The sequence below is a fragment of the Protopterus annectens genome, chromosome 10.part0 (assembly GCF_019279795.1).
Source record: "Protopterus annectens isolate FY-2018-M chromosome 10.part0, PAN1.0, whole genome shotgun sequence".
Taxonomy (NCBI): domain Eukaryota; kingdom Metazoa; phylum Chordata; order Ceratodontiformes; family Protopteridae; genus Protopterus; species Protopterus annectens.
This window is the reverse complement of record NC_056744.1, coordinates 843,993,680-844,011,179: the sequence shown is the minus strand read 5'-3', so window position 1 is coordinate 844,011,179 and position 17,500 is coordinate 843,993,680.

The following is a 17,500-nucleotide window of genomic DNA, read 5'->3' as shown; positions in this document are numbered from 1 at the left end:
CCCAGAGTAAGACTTATTTCTCCTTGACCATTACATCTCCATCTGTGCGGGTTTGTAAGCTGTTTATTTGCCTTTCCCAAAATTAATTTTCCGTATAGCTGCTTTATTCTTTTTATTTATCATATTAATTAAAACACGTAACACTATCTATTCATGTAATAAACTATACATACTGTGAAACCCATACTTTTATTAAAAGTTTTCTAGCCATAGGAATCCTTCATTCTGACAATTCAGGCTGTAGTTTCATCAGCATTTGGGAATCCTTGCTACAACAATACTTTAATGTGATCACTATTTACCACCATTTTCCACTACATATTTAGGGTTATTTTATAATACTAATCACTATCTCCTTTTGCCACTAAGTCATTTTGAATTCTCTTCCCCTAAACTGTGCATTCCCATCTGCAGGGAAATCATAGAAATACAGAAGACCCTATAGGATCATTTAAATATTCATTTCACAGGGTACTTTTGGGATAAGGAAACCTTGATTATTTTAAGGTTAGTCAAGACCACTTTTGCAGGTATCTTGCAAGAGAATATCTGTCTGGCTTAGCTGCTGGAACTAAAAGTAAGGATTTCTGCAACTGCAGATTAAATATAAGTACAGCATTGTCAAGACTGGACATTAACCTTGAATGATGTTATATATTCAATTGCAAAATTATAAGATATCTATCTGTGGACATTCATGACTTGTTAGGAGCTTGGCACATTTTTTTATTTATGAATGCAATCATTCTGTTACAGTCTGTTTACAACATTAGCTGATAGAGATATAGTTTTCTGATTTTCAAAATAAATTAAATTCCAGTTTTATTGAGATTAAAACAATAAGTGAGAATGTCACTGAAAGACCAATCAGTAAAAACAAAATGAAAACTGCAGCAAAGCTAGAACATCCAATGAGTGACCTCCCAAACCTCTTGTATCAGAGGCACATGGGATATATATAAATGATCCTTATGAGCATCAGGTGTTTCAGCTAATTGGTGATTCTGAATGCCCATGACTTGTTTCATCATTTTAATGGACAATTTCAGGCCAATAAAGCCAAACCCCTTTAGATGTGGTTATGCATATTTTGGCCTTGTTATGACCTCAGCAGAAGCAGAGTGTTTGACTAAGCATAAGAAACACAGGGCTGTTATATCCAGCTGATGTCCGTTATCATTAGGATCACTGCAAAAAAAATCCCAAACAACAAATTAAAACAATAAGTCAGAAAGTCACTGAAAAACCAAGCAGTAAAAACAAAATGAAAACTCCAGCAAAGCTAGAACTTCCACTAAGTGACCTACCAAACCTCTTGTATCAGAGGCACATGGGATATATGCAAATGGCCTTTATGAACATCAGGTGTTTTAGCTAATTGGTGATTCTGAATGCCCCTGACTTGTAATAAGTGATATTTACTGCATGTTTTATTGCCTGCCACCTACTTTAATATTGTATTTATATACTGTACACTAATCTACACTGTTATACTGCAATTGTCTGCCTTACTGTGCCTGTTAAATCAAATTGTATTACTGTTTTCACTGTTTACTAGACTTTTTTGCCATTTTCACTGTTTGTTAAGTATTTAGTGGTGTTTTTTACTGTTGCAAAGCAATCTATTCTGTTTGTTTGGGTTCTCCTGCCAATCAGTGTTATAATAACTGATCTGTTAGCTGTTTAAAACATTTTTTAGAGCCTCCTTGTTGATTTTCTGCTCTTTTAAACATTTTTAATGTCTTACTGCTACTTTTCTGCTGTGTTAAACATTTCTAGTGGTTCTCGTTGAAACTAAGGTAGCTAGTAGCTGTAGCATAGTCTAGATACAAGTTTGCTGCATCTGAATCTGTTTGTAGTGGCTATTTGTTCTGAGGACATTTTCCAGGCCATCTTGGATTGCAAGGGGCCTTTCTGCACTCTAGTGAGAGGATTGTGTTGACTGGAACCTGTCTAGTGAAGGGTGATTGGTCTAGGGCTTGGAATAAGCATCCTAATAGGTCCTTTTGAAAACTTTTTAAAGTTTTTTTTATATATATTTTAGCTTCTGGTATTTAAGCCCAGCATTTGAGCAGGTTTCTGCTTAAGCATCACACATTGCCACTCAATTGTATGACATAGCCAGACAGATTAATGCAACAGTTTTTTTCCTTAGTTACAGCTGTAGCACATTAGAGTAGGCCTCATTCATAGTATTTTTCCAGTCAAAGAAATACTGCCAGTGAGTGGAAACCTATTAAATTACCAAAAAAAAAAAAAAAAAACAGGCAGAAATATACATCCACTGATCTCCTTCTTGATTGATCCTGAAAAGCCCCCCCTCCGTGACAACATTATGGGCAGTTGGGCTACCCTTGTTTCTCCTGCCAACTTGTTGAGTGGGGACTTTTGATGTGGTGTAGCAATTGCTTCATGTAGACTGACAACCAACCCTCTACTAATAACTCACTCTAATGCAGAGTGTGAGAGGTGTATCTGCACCAAGAATCTTAAATCCATGCTCTCTTGCACTCAAAACAGTAACATGGAAGAGGTTGTCAACCCACCCTCCACTACACATACACATAGTATGCATCCAACACAAAAATCAACATAGGTGGAGGTTTTCTTATAAACCTACCGATACACCATAGACCTCCAAAATACAAGATTGCTACAACTAACATAGTTCTCTTAGCACCCATGACACATAGCAACACCAGTGTCTCACCTACCAAGCTTGCAAGGCATAACACTCATAACCCAAATTTTCTGGCCATTGGAGATTCAATAGCGAGACACACAGATGTCCTACTCACCAGGATGGACAAGGAGAAAGTCACATTCAGCTGCCTTTCTGGTGCCAGGATTTGTCAGATCATGCATGCTCTCAGGTCTCTCAGCAACAAGTACCATAATGACTCTGTCATAGTTCATTCTGGAATGAATGATCTGAGATGTACCTCACTGGACTTTATGATAAGAGACATGATTGAACTCTCTGAGTACGTGTCCCGGGTAGGTATGTCCCTAGCCTTGATCAGCATACTACCATCACCTAAAATAATGCTGCAGTGTAAACAGAAAAATGATTGATTTCAATAATTGGTTTAGTTTTTGGTGTCATTCAAAGGGGATCCAGTTCCTGTCAGCCTGGGAAGCCATGGTCAACAAACCTTGCTGCTTTGCCAGAGATAGTTTGCACCTGGCACCTCTATGCTTTTGGCTGCTGGCAAAGGCTCTTGCCTCCTCACAGTGCCTTTTTTTAGGCAAAGTCTCGAAAACAAACTTACTAATGTGAAATTTGTCAGTCATAAAAAAATAAGGGTCATGCTGATAAACGCTAAGAGCTTAAACCAAAAACTGAACACCCTGGAAACACGTCTGTCACTGGCAGATGTAGATGTCTGTACAGTCACAGAAACTTGGTTAAGGTCTCAGAGAGTACCCCAGCCTTCCAATGCTACAATGCCTTCCACGCCATCAGACCACAAAATTAATGTGCAAGAACCAAAGGAGGCATGTTTCTATCTATATTTGACATAAACTCACCTTCTGTCTAGTTAGACTGGACAACTCCACGTAATTACTCTAAATTCATATTATGGTGGGTAAGACCCCCATTCAAGTCATAGCCATTTAAAGATCCCTCTCCATGGGTCATAATGCACACAAAGCCTACCTGATCAAACAAATATTACTGAACACTCTGATGATAAGGGATTTCAATTATTCCACCATCAACTGGTAAACCTACTCTAGCCCAAACCTGCTAGCACAAACGTGCCTTGACTTTGTTAACTCAAATGCCCTGGAACAAATTGTTCATACCCTGATAAGAAGAATGAACATACTAGATCTGGTCCTTGCTAACATGTCAAATGGATGCACTACCACAACTGTCAGTCTCTCATTAGTTAAATATGACCACAAATCACTCTCCTTCAAGCTGACAGTAACACCAGAACTCACAGAGGGTGAAATCAGACTAAAAACTTCACCAAGGCAAACTATACCCTCCTAGGTGAAGGTATGAATGCATTCTGAGTCTCACCCCAGCTGGAAATGGTAATTACACCAAAGCTTACAATAAATCCCTGTATGATCACTTGCATAAGTTATGGACTTGGTTGTACCAGAAAGAATCAAAGCTAGAGCCGAAGTAAAACCAAGCTGCAAAAAGTTGCTGTCCATGAAAACAAAAGTTAGATCCCAGCAATGGAAAAGCACCCTCCTCAGCCTTAACAGGCAAATAAGAAAATCATGCAAGGGTCTGTTTGAGAAAAACTTAGCTAGCACAGCCAAGGAATGCCATAAGGCCTTTTACAACCATATAAGTTGCCTAAGTAGGATCCAAGCATGTGCAGAACTAGTGACAAATGGTATCACACACACTGACCCCACAGAGATAGCAAAGCTGCTAGCAGATAGGTTTGGCAAAAATTTCATCCCCATCCCCTTCAAATCTATCACAAACCTAGCCCCAACCCCACTTTCCCCACCCTACATATCTGAAGTACAAGTCATCAAAGCCTTGTCCAAGCAACACAGCCTCTATAGGACCAGATGGGATCAAAAGCTGTCTTCTAAATAGGCTAAAACATGAGCTAGCTTCACCATTAAGTACCATTTTCAATCATAGTCTGACCACAGGCTTTGTTCCTGTGGAAAGCGAAATGCAGCAGTTATTTCCTTCCACAAAGGCAGCCCCAGGGAATTACAGACCCATAAGTCTGTCCAGCCTGATCTGTGAGGCTATGGCGTGTATCATTATGGACCTCATAAATAAAGATATAGGTGACCTTCAGACCCAGGATCCTACCTAATTCAGCTTTGTCAAGGGCAGATCCTACCTGCTAAATCTTGTGGATGTTTTTGAAAATGTAACCAGGGCCATTAATGAGGGCAAATTTCTGCATACAACATGCCTCAACTTTTCAAAGCTTTTGACATAATCCCATACATAAACTTTACTGATAATCTTAGCAAACTGAATGTAAACCCCTTTGTTATGAGATGGGCTGCTAACCGGCTCAAAATCAGACAGACAATAACAAAGTGGGTGACTCCACATCAGCCAGCAGACCTGTTACCAGCAGGGTAAAACAGGGCTCAGTGCTGGGCCCCGTACTATTTGGTATAAACTTCTCAGACATTCAGGTCAAAACTAAGGGGTTGTGGCTGACCAAGTCTGCAGACAACTCCAAACTGGGTGCAATTATTGAATCATCAGATGATGTCATCATATTCCAGGAGGATCTTATGCAAACCAGCGAATGGTGTCTTAGTCACAGTCTCATACTGAAAGCAAAGAAATGCATCACCATTCCCTTCCGCGCAAATAATGTCTCTTCACAGTATCAAATCAACAACAATACCATAAGTACCCATGAAGTGGTAAGGGCCTTGGGTTCACAAGTTGACAGTGACCTTAAATTTGACCACCATGCATCTACTGTAGCAAAGAAAGCTTTCTATGTGGTACATTTGATTAGTAAATGCATCACCTCGAGAAGAAAAGAGGTTATAACTCCTCTAATTCAGCCCATAATTGAGTGTAACACCCCATTCGGCATGTACTGTACAAAGCACCTGCAGCAACTGGAGAGACCTCAGAGTTATCTAACAAATAAAATCAAGGGACTCAAATCTTACTGAGAATAGCACCCACAACTCTCCTTGACATGGGCAGTCATTACTAAATGCAATCTTGGGTGTTAAATAACATTTCTATGTCATTACATTGGGATGAAACAGCTAAGCTTGGAATAACTTTCTGGTCGAGATATATATATATATATATATATATATATATATATATATATATATATATATATATATATATATATATATATATATATATATATATATAGGAATGTGTTTCCTTAAGTATCCTGTTTTTTGCTTATTTCTAAGTTACTTATTTTTATGCAGTGTGTGTTAGGTATTAAGTAGATTTTTCTACAATTGTTAAGCATCTGATTGGGTTTGTTTGTTCTGATTTCCTGCTAGGAGTGTATCATATAACTTGTTTGCATTTAAAAGCATTCTCTAGAGTCCTCTTTATCCTTTATCTGTTTAAACATTTCTGTAGATTTTTCGACCTAAGTAGTGTTGGTAGTGTAATATTGTCCATACTCAGGCTTGTGTTTTGGGCCTAGTTGTTTGTTAGTAGAGGCTGTGTGTCTGAGCACATATCCCAGGTCATCATAGCTTAGCCAAGGCCAGTACAGCATTTCAGTGAAGTGAATTGTTTGTGGTCATTGGCTGACTGGGGTTGCCTGGACTACGCCTTGGAATAAGCACCTCATTGGTTCTTTCAGGCTTTTTTTTAAAGTTGTTTCAGGTTTCAACTTTGTTACTTGTGACTGTTTCTGACATTTAACACTGAGCTAATCAGAGGAAGTTGGAGGAAGGGCTCTGAGCTAAAGAATCTGAGATATATAACATTAAGTATCCTGTTTTTTGCTTATTTCTGAGTTAGTTATATCACTTTTATTTTACTCACTGTGTGTGAGGTATTAAGTAGAATTTTCTACAATTTTTAAGCATCTGGTTGGGTTTGTTTGTTCTGATTTCCTGCTAGGAGTGTATCATTTAACATGTTTGCATTTAAAAGCATTCTCTAGAGTCTACTTGATAATTTACCTGTTTAAACATTTCTGCAGTTTTTTACTTCCTAAGTAGTGCTGGTAGTGTAGCATTGTCCATACTCAGGTTTGTGTTTTGGGCCTAGCTGTTTGTTAGTATAGGCAGTGTGTCTGAGCACATGTCCCGGGTCATCATAGCTTAGCCAGGGCCAGTATAGCATTTCAGTGAGAGTGAATTGTTTGTGGTCATTGGCTGACTGGGGATGCCTGGGCTACACCTTGGAATAAGCACCTCATTGGTTCTTTCAAGCTTTTTTTAAAGTTGTTTCAGGTTTCAACTTTGTTACTTGTGACTGTTTCTGCCATTTCACACTGAACTAATTGGAGGAAGTCAGAGGAAGGGCTCTGAGCTAAAGAATTTGAGATATATAACATTAAGTATCCTGTTTTTTGCTTATTTCTGAGTTATTTATAGCACATTTATTTTACTCACTGTGTGTGAGGTATTAAGTAGAATTTTCTACAATTGTTAAGCATCTGGTTGGGTTTGTTTGTTCTGATTTCCTGCTAGGAGTGTATCAGATAACTTTTTTGCATTTAAAAACATTCTCTAGAATCTCCTTGATCCTTTGTCTGTTTAAACCAGGGGTGGGCAAACTTTTTGATTCGTGGGCCACATTGAGTTCTAACATTTGACAAAGGGGCCGGAACAGGAGCAGATAGATGGCATGCTTTGAAAACATCACCTCATTGGGGGAAAAATACACATCTTGGGATATGGAGAAAACATGTGCTTTAATTTCCAATGAAAATGAAGAAAAGCATTACAATAAAAATCTCTGACTTCGAAATGAGTCTTTATACACTGAAAATCAAATAAATGACCATTTTATTTTAAAGCACTGAAAGTTCTGTTATCCTTCAGGATATCACCATCACTCTCCTCCTGACTGTCTTTTTTTTTTTCAAAAACGGTAGGAGATGCAGATGTACTTGTCCTGTTCCTTTTATTCAATTTGTTTCCCCAGTGCCAAAAGTCAACAACGACCAGTGCAAGGACGAAACACTTGCAGCAAGTCAGTCTGTGAAGCGTTATATTTGATCTGCGCGCACTGTTTATTTTAACAACGTGCATATCACGGAGACACACACATTTTAATGGGAGCAGTGTTGTTGGTCTCCTTTTTTAGCCAGCGCATCAAAGTCTGGAGTTAGTTTTGTTGTGGTGATTCTCAGGATGGATCTGAGGTGTAGGTCTGTTAACTTGGATCTGTGGCTGGCTTTGTTGATGTTCATGACGCTGAAGGTCTGTTCACACGAAGGTAGAGCCGAACAAAGCCAACATCATCTGCTTTTCGCCTTAGATTTGGAAACGCGGCATCATTGAGTGAAGCATAGAAGTCATTTAGTTTCAGAGAGCTGAACTTCTCTTTAAGGCAGGGTCGGACTGAAGGTCGATCAGTTCGAGCTGAAGCTCCTCTGGAGCTGTTTCGGGGTCTTGTGACAGAGGAAAGGCCACCAATTGAAGTGACTTGTCAAATTTGTCGAAATCCAAAAACCGACGGCAGAATTCTCCGTGCAGTGCATCCAGTGACTCACTGTATTTCTTTACTTTTGCTCCGGCCTCTTTCAGCTTGGCTAGTCTAGGAAAATGAGTGAATGACTTGTTCAAAATCTGCCTGGAGAATAAAGCCAGCTTGGATTTGAAGGCTTTCATGTTTGTGTACATGTCATGCACAAACTGCTCCTTCCACTGCAGTTTCACGTTGAGCTCATTCAAGTGTGAAAATACGTCCGTAGCAAACGCAAAGTCACACATCCAGCTCTTGTTGCTCAGCTCAGGAAATTCATCAGTCTTCCCCTGCCGCTCCAAAAACATGCCAATCTCCTCTTTGAGCTCCCACACTCGTTGAAACACTTTGCCCAAACTCAACCAGCGGACACGGGAGTGATAAAGCAGGTCCTGGTGATCCGCATCAGTTTCCTCCAGGAACGCAATGAACTGACGGTGCTGAAGTCCCCGTGCACGTATGAAGTTGACGAGTTTCACCACAGGATTCACAACATGATTCAGCTGTAACACCGATTTACATAGAGATTCCTGGTGGATGATGCAGTGGAGGAAAATGACATCCTGGTCAGGGTTTTCATCTTTCACTTTATTCTGGATTCTCCTCAGCAGGCCAACGTTTTTTCCCGTTAAATTCGGAGATCCATCTGTGGTGACGTTAACAAGCTTACTCCAGGGAAGCTTCATGTTTTTGATGGCAGCAGACACCCGTTCAAACAAGTCCTCTCCCCATGTTTGTCCTTTCAGAGACTCCATTGTCAAAAACTCCTCCATTATTTCAAAAGTTTCGTTGATTCCTCGGATAAAAATGAGGAGCTGAGCAGTGTCTTTGACATCGTTGCTTTCATCCAGTGCTAAAGAATAAAAAGTGAATGACTTCGCCTTTTTGTTTAATCTGCTGGTGATGTCTTCATCTATTAGTTCCACACGGCGAGTCACTGTCCGCCGTGATAAACGGATTTTCTCAAATTTGTCTTTGGTCTCCGGGCACAAAATACCTGCTGTCTCTACCATACATTCTTTTAAAAACTCACCCTCAGACAGTGGTTTGCTGGCCTTTGCTATTTTGAATGAAAGCATAAAACTGGCCTTGGTACTTGACTCTTGAATGGTAGTTTGACGGTGAAAACAACTTTGCTGAGCCTTCAAATTAGCTGCCACCTTCTCAGCAGCAGCTTCCCGTTCTTTTGTTGAGAGCTTGCTAGCATAATTAGCGTGCTTTGTGGCAAAGTGACGGCTAATATTATACTCTTTAAAAACCGCCACAGTTTCTTGGCATATCAGGCAAACAGCAGATGATCGGTGTTCAGTGAAAAAATATTTAGTTGTCCACTCCTTATTGAACACTCGACATTCTCTGTCCACTTTCCTTTCCTTTTCTTGGGTCCACTCATCTTCATAGAGGGGCAGTGGGTCAAAGGGTAAAGTGCAAACGTGGAGTAATAGGCCTACGCTTCACCTCAACAAAGCCAATATATCTAGAGTGCACCATCTAGTGAGGAAACATCAGAATTGCAGGGGAAATAAAACATTAACAAGGTTAATTTATTAAATTTTTTCAAGTTTGGCGGGCCGAATCAAAACGTTTAACGGGCCGCATGTGGCCCCCGGGCCATAGTTTGCCCATGCCTGGTTTAAACATTTCTGCAGTTTTTTCTACCTAAGGAGTGTTGGTAGTATAGCATTGTCCATACTCAGGCTTGTGTTTTGGGCCTAGTTGCTTGTTAGTAGAGGCTGTGTGTCTGAGCACATATCCCAGGTCGTCATAGCTTAGCCAAGGCCAGTATAGCATTTCAGTGAGAGTGAATTGTTTGTTGTCATTGGCTGACTGGGGTTGTCTGGACTTCGTCTTGGAATAAGCCCCTCATTCGTTTTTTCAAGCTTTTTTTTTTTAAAGTTGTTTGAGGTTTCACCTTTGTTACTTGTGACTGTTTCTGCCATTTCACACTGAGCTAATCGGAGGAAGTTGGAGAAAGGGCTCTGAGCTAACAAATTTGAGATATATAACATTAAGTATCCGGTTTTTTGCTTATTTCTGAGTTATTTATAGCACTTTTATTTTACTCACTGTGTGTGAGGTATTAAGTAGAATTTTCTACAATTGTTAAGCATCTGTTTAGGTTTATTTGTTCTGATTTCCTGCTAGGAGTGTATCATATAACTTGTTTGCATTTAAAAGCATTCTTTAGAGTCTCCTTGATCCTTTATCTTAGGTTCATAGGTTTATGTTTAAACATTTCTGCAGTTTTTTTCTACCTAAGTAGAGTTGGTAGTGTAGCATTGTCCATACTCAGGCTTGTATTTTGGGACACGTTGCTTGTTAGTAGAGGCTGTGTTTCTAAGCACATGTCTCAGGTCATAACAGCTTAGCCAAGAACAGTATAACATTTCAGTGAGAGTATATTGTTTGTGGTCATTGGATGACTGGGGTTGCCTGGACTATGCCTTGGAATAAGCACCTCTTTGGTTCTTTCAAGCTTTCTTTTAAAGTTGTTTCAGGTTTCAACTTTGCAACTTGTGACTATTTCTGACATTTCACACTGAGCCAATCGGAGGAAGTCGGAAGAATGGCTCTGAGCTAACGAATCTTAGATATATAGCATTAAGTATCCTGTTTTTTGCTTATTTCTAAGTTATTTACAGCACTTTTATTTTACTCACTGTGTGTGAGGTATTAAGTACAATTTTTTACAATTTTTAAGCATCTGGTTGGGTTTGTATGTTCTGATTTCCTGCGAGGATTGTATCACATAACTTGTTTGCATTTAAAAGCATTCTCTAGAGTCTCCTAGATCCTTTATCTGTTTAAACATTTCTGCAGTTTTTCAGCCTAAGTAGTGTTGGTAGTGTAGCATTGTCCATACTCAGGCTTGTGTTTTGGGCCTAGTTGCTTGTTACTAGAGGCTGTGTGTCTGAGCACATCTCCCACATCATCATAGCTTAGCCAAGGCCTATATAGCATTTCAGTGAGAGTGCATTGTTTGCGGTCATTGGCTGACAGGGGTTGCCTCGACTATGACTTGGAATAATTACCTAATTGGTTCTTTCAAGCTTTTTTTTTTAAGTTGTTTCAGATTTCAACTTTGTTACTCGTGCCTGTTTCTGCCATTTCACACTGAGCTAATCGGAGGAAGTCGGAAGAAGGGCTCTGAGCTAACGAATCTGAGATATATAACATTAAGTATCCTGTTTTTTGCTTTATTCTGAATTATTTACAGCACTTTTATTTTACTCACTGTGTGTGAGGTATTAAGTAGGGGTCTATATTAGAGCAGCGAATGCTTAAAAAAGCGAACACTGACTGATCAAAGTTATTTAAGCGAATGTTCAATATATCGAAACAGCAGAAACCCAATTTTTTCCTAGGGAAACAATTCAGTTGTCCATTTCTGATGGTTCGGTATTTTCAGCATTGTAGTTGAAAGTTACGGGTCAGATTCAGGTAAGTGTGAGATTGTGTGGATGTGAGTGTTAGGGTGGTTAGGTGAGTTACAGTTAGGGTGGGGGTTACGTATGTGTGCAATTGTGTGGATGTGAGGAAAAGGGAGGGTTTAGGTTAGTTAACGTTAGGGAGTGGGTTAGGTGAGTGCGCGATAGTGCCGGACCTTAGGGTTAGGGTTTGGGTTAAGGTAAGTGGATAGTTAGTGGGGTGGGCATAGTTTAGTGTAGGATTAGGTTTCAGATTTTAGATGTATGTGTGAGGATTTTTGTTTGTTTGGTGTGCTTGTGTTATGTGTATGTGTTTTGGATCAGCATTTTTCCCTAAGAATAAAATCCCTGATCTGACAGTTCAAGATTGTAAGCTTTCTCTTACATAAGTTTGATCAATCAGCGTTCACTTTTTTAAGCATTCACTGATCTAATATAGAACCATTAAGTAGAATTTTCTACAATTGTGAAGCATCTGGTTGGGTTTATTTGTTCTGATGTCCTTCTAGGAGTGTATCATATAACTTGTTTGCATTTAAAAGTATTCTTTAGAGTCTCCTTGATCCTTTATCTGTTTAAACATTTCTGCAGTTTTTTCTACCTAAGTAGGGTTGGTAGTGTAGCATTGTCCATACTCAGGCTTGTGTTTTGGGCCTAGTTGTTTGTTTGTAGAGGCTGTGTGTCTGAGCTCACATCCCAGATCATTATAGCTTAACCAAGGCCAATATAGCATTTCAGTGAGAGTGAGTTGTTTGCGGTCATTGGCTGACTGCGGTTGCCTGGACTACGCCTTGGAATAAGCACCTCATTGGTTCTTTCAAGATATTTTTTAAAGTTGTTTCAGGTTTCAACTTTGTTACTTGTGACTGTTTCTGCCATTTCTCACTGATCTAATCGGAGGAAGTTGGAGGAAGGGTTCTGAGCTAACGAATCTGAGATATATAACATTAAGTATCCTGTTTTTTGCTTATTTCTGTGTTATTTATAGCACTTTTATTTCACTCACGGTGTGTGAGGTATTAAGTGGAATTTTTCACAGTTGTTAAGCATCTGGTTCAGTTTGTTTGTTCTGATTTCCTGCTAGCAGTGTATCATATAACTTGTTTGCATTTAAAAACATTCTCTAGAGTCTCCTTGATCCTTTATCTGTTTAAACATTTCTGCAGTTTTTTCTACCTAAGTAGTGTTGGTAGTGTAGCATTGTCCATACTAAGGTTTGTGTTTTGGGCCTAGTTGCATGTTAGTAGAGGCTGTGTGTCTGAGCACAGGTCCAAGGTCATCATAGCTTAGCCAAGACCAGTATAGCAGTTCAGTGACAGTAAATTGTTTGTGGTCATTGGCTGACTGGGGTTGCCTTGGCTACACTTTGGAATAAGCACCTCAGTGGTTCTTTCAAGTTTTTTTATAGTTGTTTCAGGTTCAACTTTGTTACTTGTGACTGTTTCTGCCATTTCACACTGAGCTAATCAGACGAAGTCAGAGGACGGGCTTTGACATAACAAATCTGAGATATATAACATTAAGTATCTTATTTTTTGCTTATTTCTGAGTTATTTACAGCACTTTTATTTTACTCACTGTATGTGAGGTATTAAGTAGAATTTTCTACAATTGTTAAGCATCTGGTTGAGTAAGTTTGTTCTGATTTCCTGCTAGGAGTGTATCATATAACTTGTTTGCAATTAAAAGCATCCTCTAGAGCCTCCTTGATGCTTTGTCTGTTTAAACATTTCTGCAGTTTTTTCTACCTAAGTAGTGTTGGTACTGTAGCATTTTTCATTCTCAGGCTTGAGTTTTGGGCCTAGCTGTTTCTTAGTAGAGGCTGTGTTTGAGCACATGTCCCAGGTCATCATGGGTTAGCCAAGGCCAGCATAGCATTTCAGTGAGAGTGAATTTTTTGTGGTCATTGGCTGACTTGGGTTGCCTGGACTACACCTTGGAATAAGCACCTCAATGGTTCTTTCAAGCATTTTTTTAAAGTTGTTTCAGGTTTCAACGTTGCTACTTGTGACTGTTTCTGCCATTTCACACTGAGCTAATCAGAGGAAATCGGAGAAAGGGCTCTGAGCTAACAAATCTGATATATATAACATTAAGTATCCTGTTTTTTTGCTTATTTCTGAGTTATTTATAGCACTTTTATTTTACTCTCTGTGTGTGAGGTATTAAGTAGGGGTCCATATTAGATCATCAAACTCTTAAAACAGCGAATACTGACTGATCGAACTTATTTAAATGAATGTTCAAAATATTGAAGCAGGAGAAACCTGAATTTTAACTAGGGAAAGAATTTGATTCTTCATTTCTGTTGCTTCGGTATTGTCAGTGCTGTGGTTCAAAGTTACGGGTCGGATTCAGGTAAGCGTGTGATTGTGTGGATGTGAGTGTTAGGGTGTTTTAGGAAAATAAGAGTTAGGGCGCAGGTTACGCTTGTGTTTGATTGTGTGGACTTGAGGATTCTGGCGGGTATAGATGAGTTAGAGTTAGGGACTGGGTGAGGTGAGTGTGCAATAGTGACAGAGCTTAGGGTTAGGGTTTGGGTTAAGGTAAGTGGATAGTTCGTGGCGTGTGAATAATTTAGTGTAGGGTTAGGTGTCAGATTTTAGGTGTATGTGTGTGGATTGCTGTTTGGTGTGCTTGTGTTATGTGTATGTGTTTTGGATCAGCGATTTTTTTCCCTAGGAAAAAAATCCCTGATCTGACAATTCGAGATTGTAAGCTTTCTCTTACATAAGTTCGATCAATCAGTGTTCGCTTTTTTAAGCGTTCGCTGATCTAATATAGACCCATTAAGTAGAATTTTTTCCAATTGTTAAGCATCTTGTTGGGTTTGTTTGATCTGATTTCCTGCTAGGAGTGTATCATATAACTTGTTTGCATTTAAAAGCATTCTCTAGAGTCTCCTTGATCCTTTATCTGTTTAAACATTTCTGCAGTTTTTTCTACCTAAGTAGTGTTGGTAGTGTAGCATTGTCCATACTCAGGCTTGTGTTTTGGGCCTAGTTGTTTGTTTGTAGATGTTGTGTTTCTGAGCTCACGTCCCAGGTCATTATAGCTTAGCCAAGGCCAATATAGCATTTCAGTGAGAGTGAGTTGTTTGCGATCATTGGCTGACTGGGGTTGCCTGGACTACGCCTTGGAATAAGCACCTCATTGGTTCTTTCAAGCTTTTTTTTTAAAGTTGATTCAGATTTCGACTTTATACTTGTCACTGTTTCTGCCATTTCGCACTGAGCTAATCGAAGGATGTCGGGGGAAAGGCTCTAAGATAACTAAACTGAGATATGTAACTTTAAGTATCTTTTTTTTGCTTATTTCTGTGTTATTTATAGCACTTTTATTTCACTGACTGTGTGTGAGGTATTAAGAGGAATTTTCTACAATTGTTAAGCATCTGGTTGGGTTTGTTTGTTCTGATTTCCTGCTAGGAGTGTATCATATGACTTGTTTGCATTTAAAAGCATTTTTTAGAGTCTTTTTGATCCTTTATCTTTTTAAACACTTCTGCAGTTATTTCTACATAAGTAGTGTTGGTAGTGTAGCATTGTCCATTCTCAGTCTTGTGTTTTGGGCCTAGTTGTTTGTTTGTAGAGGCTGTGTGTCTGAGCACATGTCCCTGGTCATCATAGTTTAGCTAAGGCCAGTATAGCATTTCAGTGGGAGTGAATTGTTTGTAGTCATTGGCTGACAAGTGTTGCATGGACAACGACTTGGAATAAGTACCTCATTGGTTATTTAAACCTTTTTTTTAAAGTTGTTTCAAGTTTCAACTTAGTTACTTGTGACTGCTTCTGCCATTTCACACTGAGCTAATCAGAGGAAGTCAGCGGAAGGGCTCTGAGCTGACAAATCTGAGATATATAACATTAAGTATCCTGTTTTTTTTCTTTTGTGTGAGTTATTTATAGCACTTTTATTTTACTCACTGTGTGTGAGATATTAAGTAGAATTTTCTACAATTGTTAAGCATCTGGTTGGGTTTGCTTGTTCTGATTTCCTGTCAGGAGTGCATCATATAACTTGTTTGCTTTTAAAAGCATTCTCTAGAGTCTCCTTGATCCTTTATCTGTTTAATCATTTCTGCAGTTTTTTCTACCTAAGTAGTGTTCATAGTGTAGCATTGTCCATACTCAGACTTGTGTTTTGGGCCTAGTTGTTTGTTAGTAGAGGCTGTCTGTCTGAGCACATGTCCCAGGTCATCATAGCTTAGCCATGACCAGCATAACATTTCAGTGAGAGTGAATTGTTTGTGGTCATTGGCTGACTGTGGGTGCCTGGACTACACCTTGGAATAAGCACCTCAGTGGTTCTTTCAAGCTTTTTTTAAAGTTGTTTCAAGTTTCAACTTTGTTACTTGTGATTATTTCTTACATTTTACACTGTGCTAATCGGAGGAAGTTGGAGGAAGTGCTCTGAGCTAACGAATCTGAAATATATAGCATTAAGTATCCTGTTTTTTGCTTATTTCTGAGTTATTTATAGCACTTTTATTTTACTCTCTGTGTGTGAGGTATTAAGTAGGGGTCTATATTAGATCAGTGAATGCTTAAAAAAGCAAACACTGACTGACTGATCGAACTTATTTAAGCAAATGTTCAAAATATCGAAGCAGCAGAAACCTGAATTTTTTCCTAGGGAAAGAATTTGGTTGTCCATTTCTATTGCTTCAGTATTTTCAGTGCTGTGGTTCAAAGTTACGGGTTGGATTCAGGTAAGTGTGAGAATGTGTGGATGTGAGTGTTAGGGTGGGTTAGTTGAGTTAGGGCGCGGGTTACATATGTGTGCGATTGTGTGGACTTGAGGATTAGGGTGGGATTAGGTGAGTTAGGGTTAAGGAGTGGGTGAGGTGAGTGTGCGATAGTGACAGAACTTAGGGTTAGGGTTTGGGTTAAGGTAAGTGGATAGTTAGTGGAGTGTGCATAGTTTAGTGTAGGGTTAGGTGTCAGATTTTAGGTGTATGTGTGTGGATTGCGGTTTGTTTGGTGTGCTGGTGTTATGTGTATGTGTGTTGGATCAGCGATTTCTTTCCCTAGGAAAAAAATCCCTGATCTGACAGTTCGAGATTGTAAGCTTTCATTTACATAAGATTGATCAATCAGCGTTCGCTTTTTTAAGCTTTCACTGATCTAATATAGACACATTAAGTAGAAGTTTCTACAATTGTTAAGCATCTGGTTGGGTTTGTTTGTTCTAATTTCCTGCTAGGAGTGTATCATATAACTTGTTTGCATTTAAAAGTATTCTCTAGAGTCTCCTTGATCCTTTATCTGTTTAAAGAATTCTGCAGTTTTTTCTACCTAACTAGTGTTGGTAATGTAGCATTGTCCATACTCAGGCTTATGTTTTGGGCCTAGTGGTTTGTTAGTAGAGGCTGTGTGTCTGAGCACACATCCCAGGTCATCATAGCTTAGCCAAGGCCAATATAGCATTTCAGTTAGAGTGAATTGTTTGCGGTCATTGGCTGACTGGAGTTGCCTGGTCTACACCTTGGAATAAGCTCCTAATTGGTTCTTTCAAGCTTTTTTAAAGTTGTTTCAGGCTTCAACTTTGTTACTTGTGGCTGTTTCTGCCATTTCGGACTGAGCTAATTGGAGGAAGTTGGAAGAAGGGCTCTGAGCTAACTAACCTGAGATATATAACATTAAGTATCCTGTTTTTTTATTATTTATGAGTTATTTATAGCACTTTTATTGCACTCACTGTGTGTTAGGTATTAAGTGGAATTTTCTACAATAGTTAAGCATCTGGTTGGGTTTGTTTGTTCTGATTTCCTGTTAGGAGTGTATGATATGACTTGTTTGCATTTAAAAGCATTCTCTAGAGCAGGGGTGGGCAAACTTTTTGATTCGTGGGCCACATTGAGTTCTAACATTTGACAAAGGGGCCAGAACAGGAGCAGATAGATGGCATGCTTTGCATACAGGAACTTGGG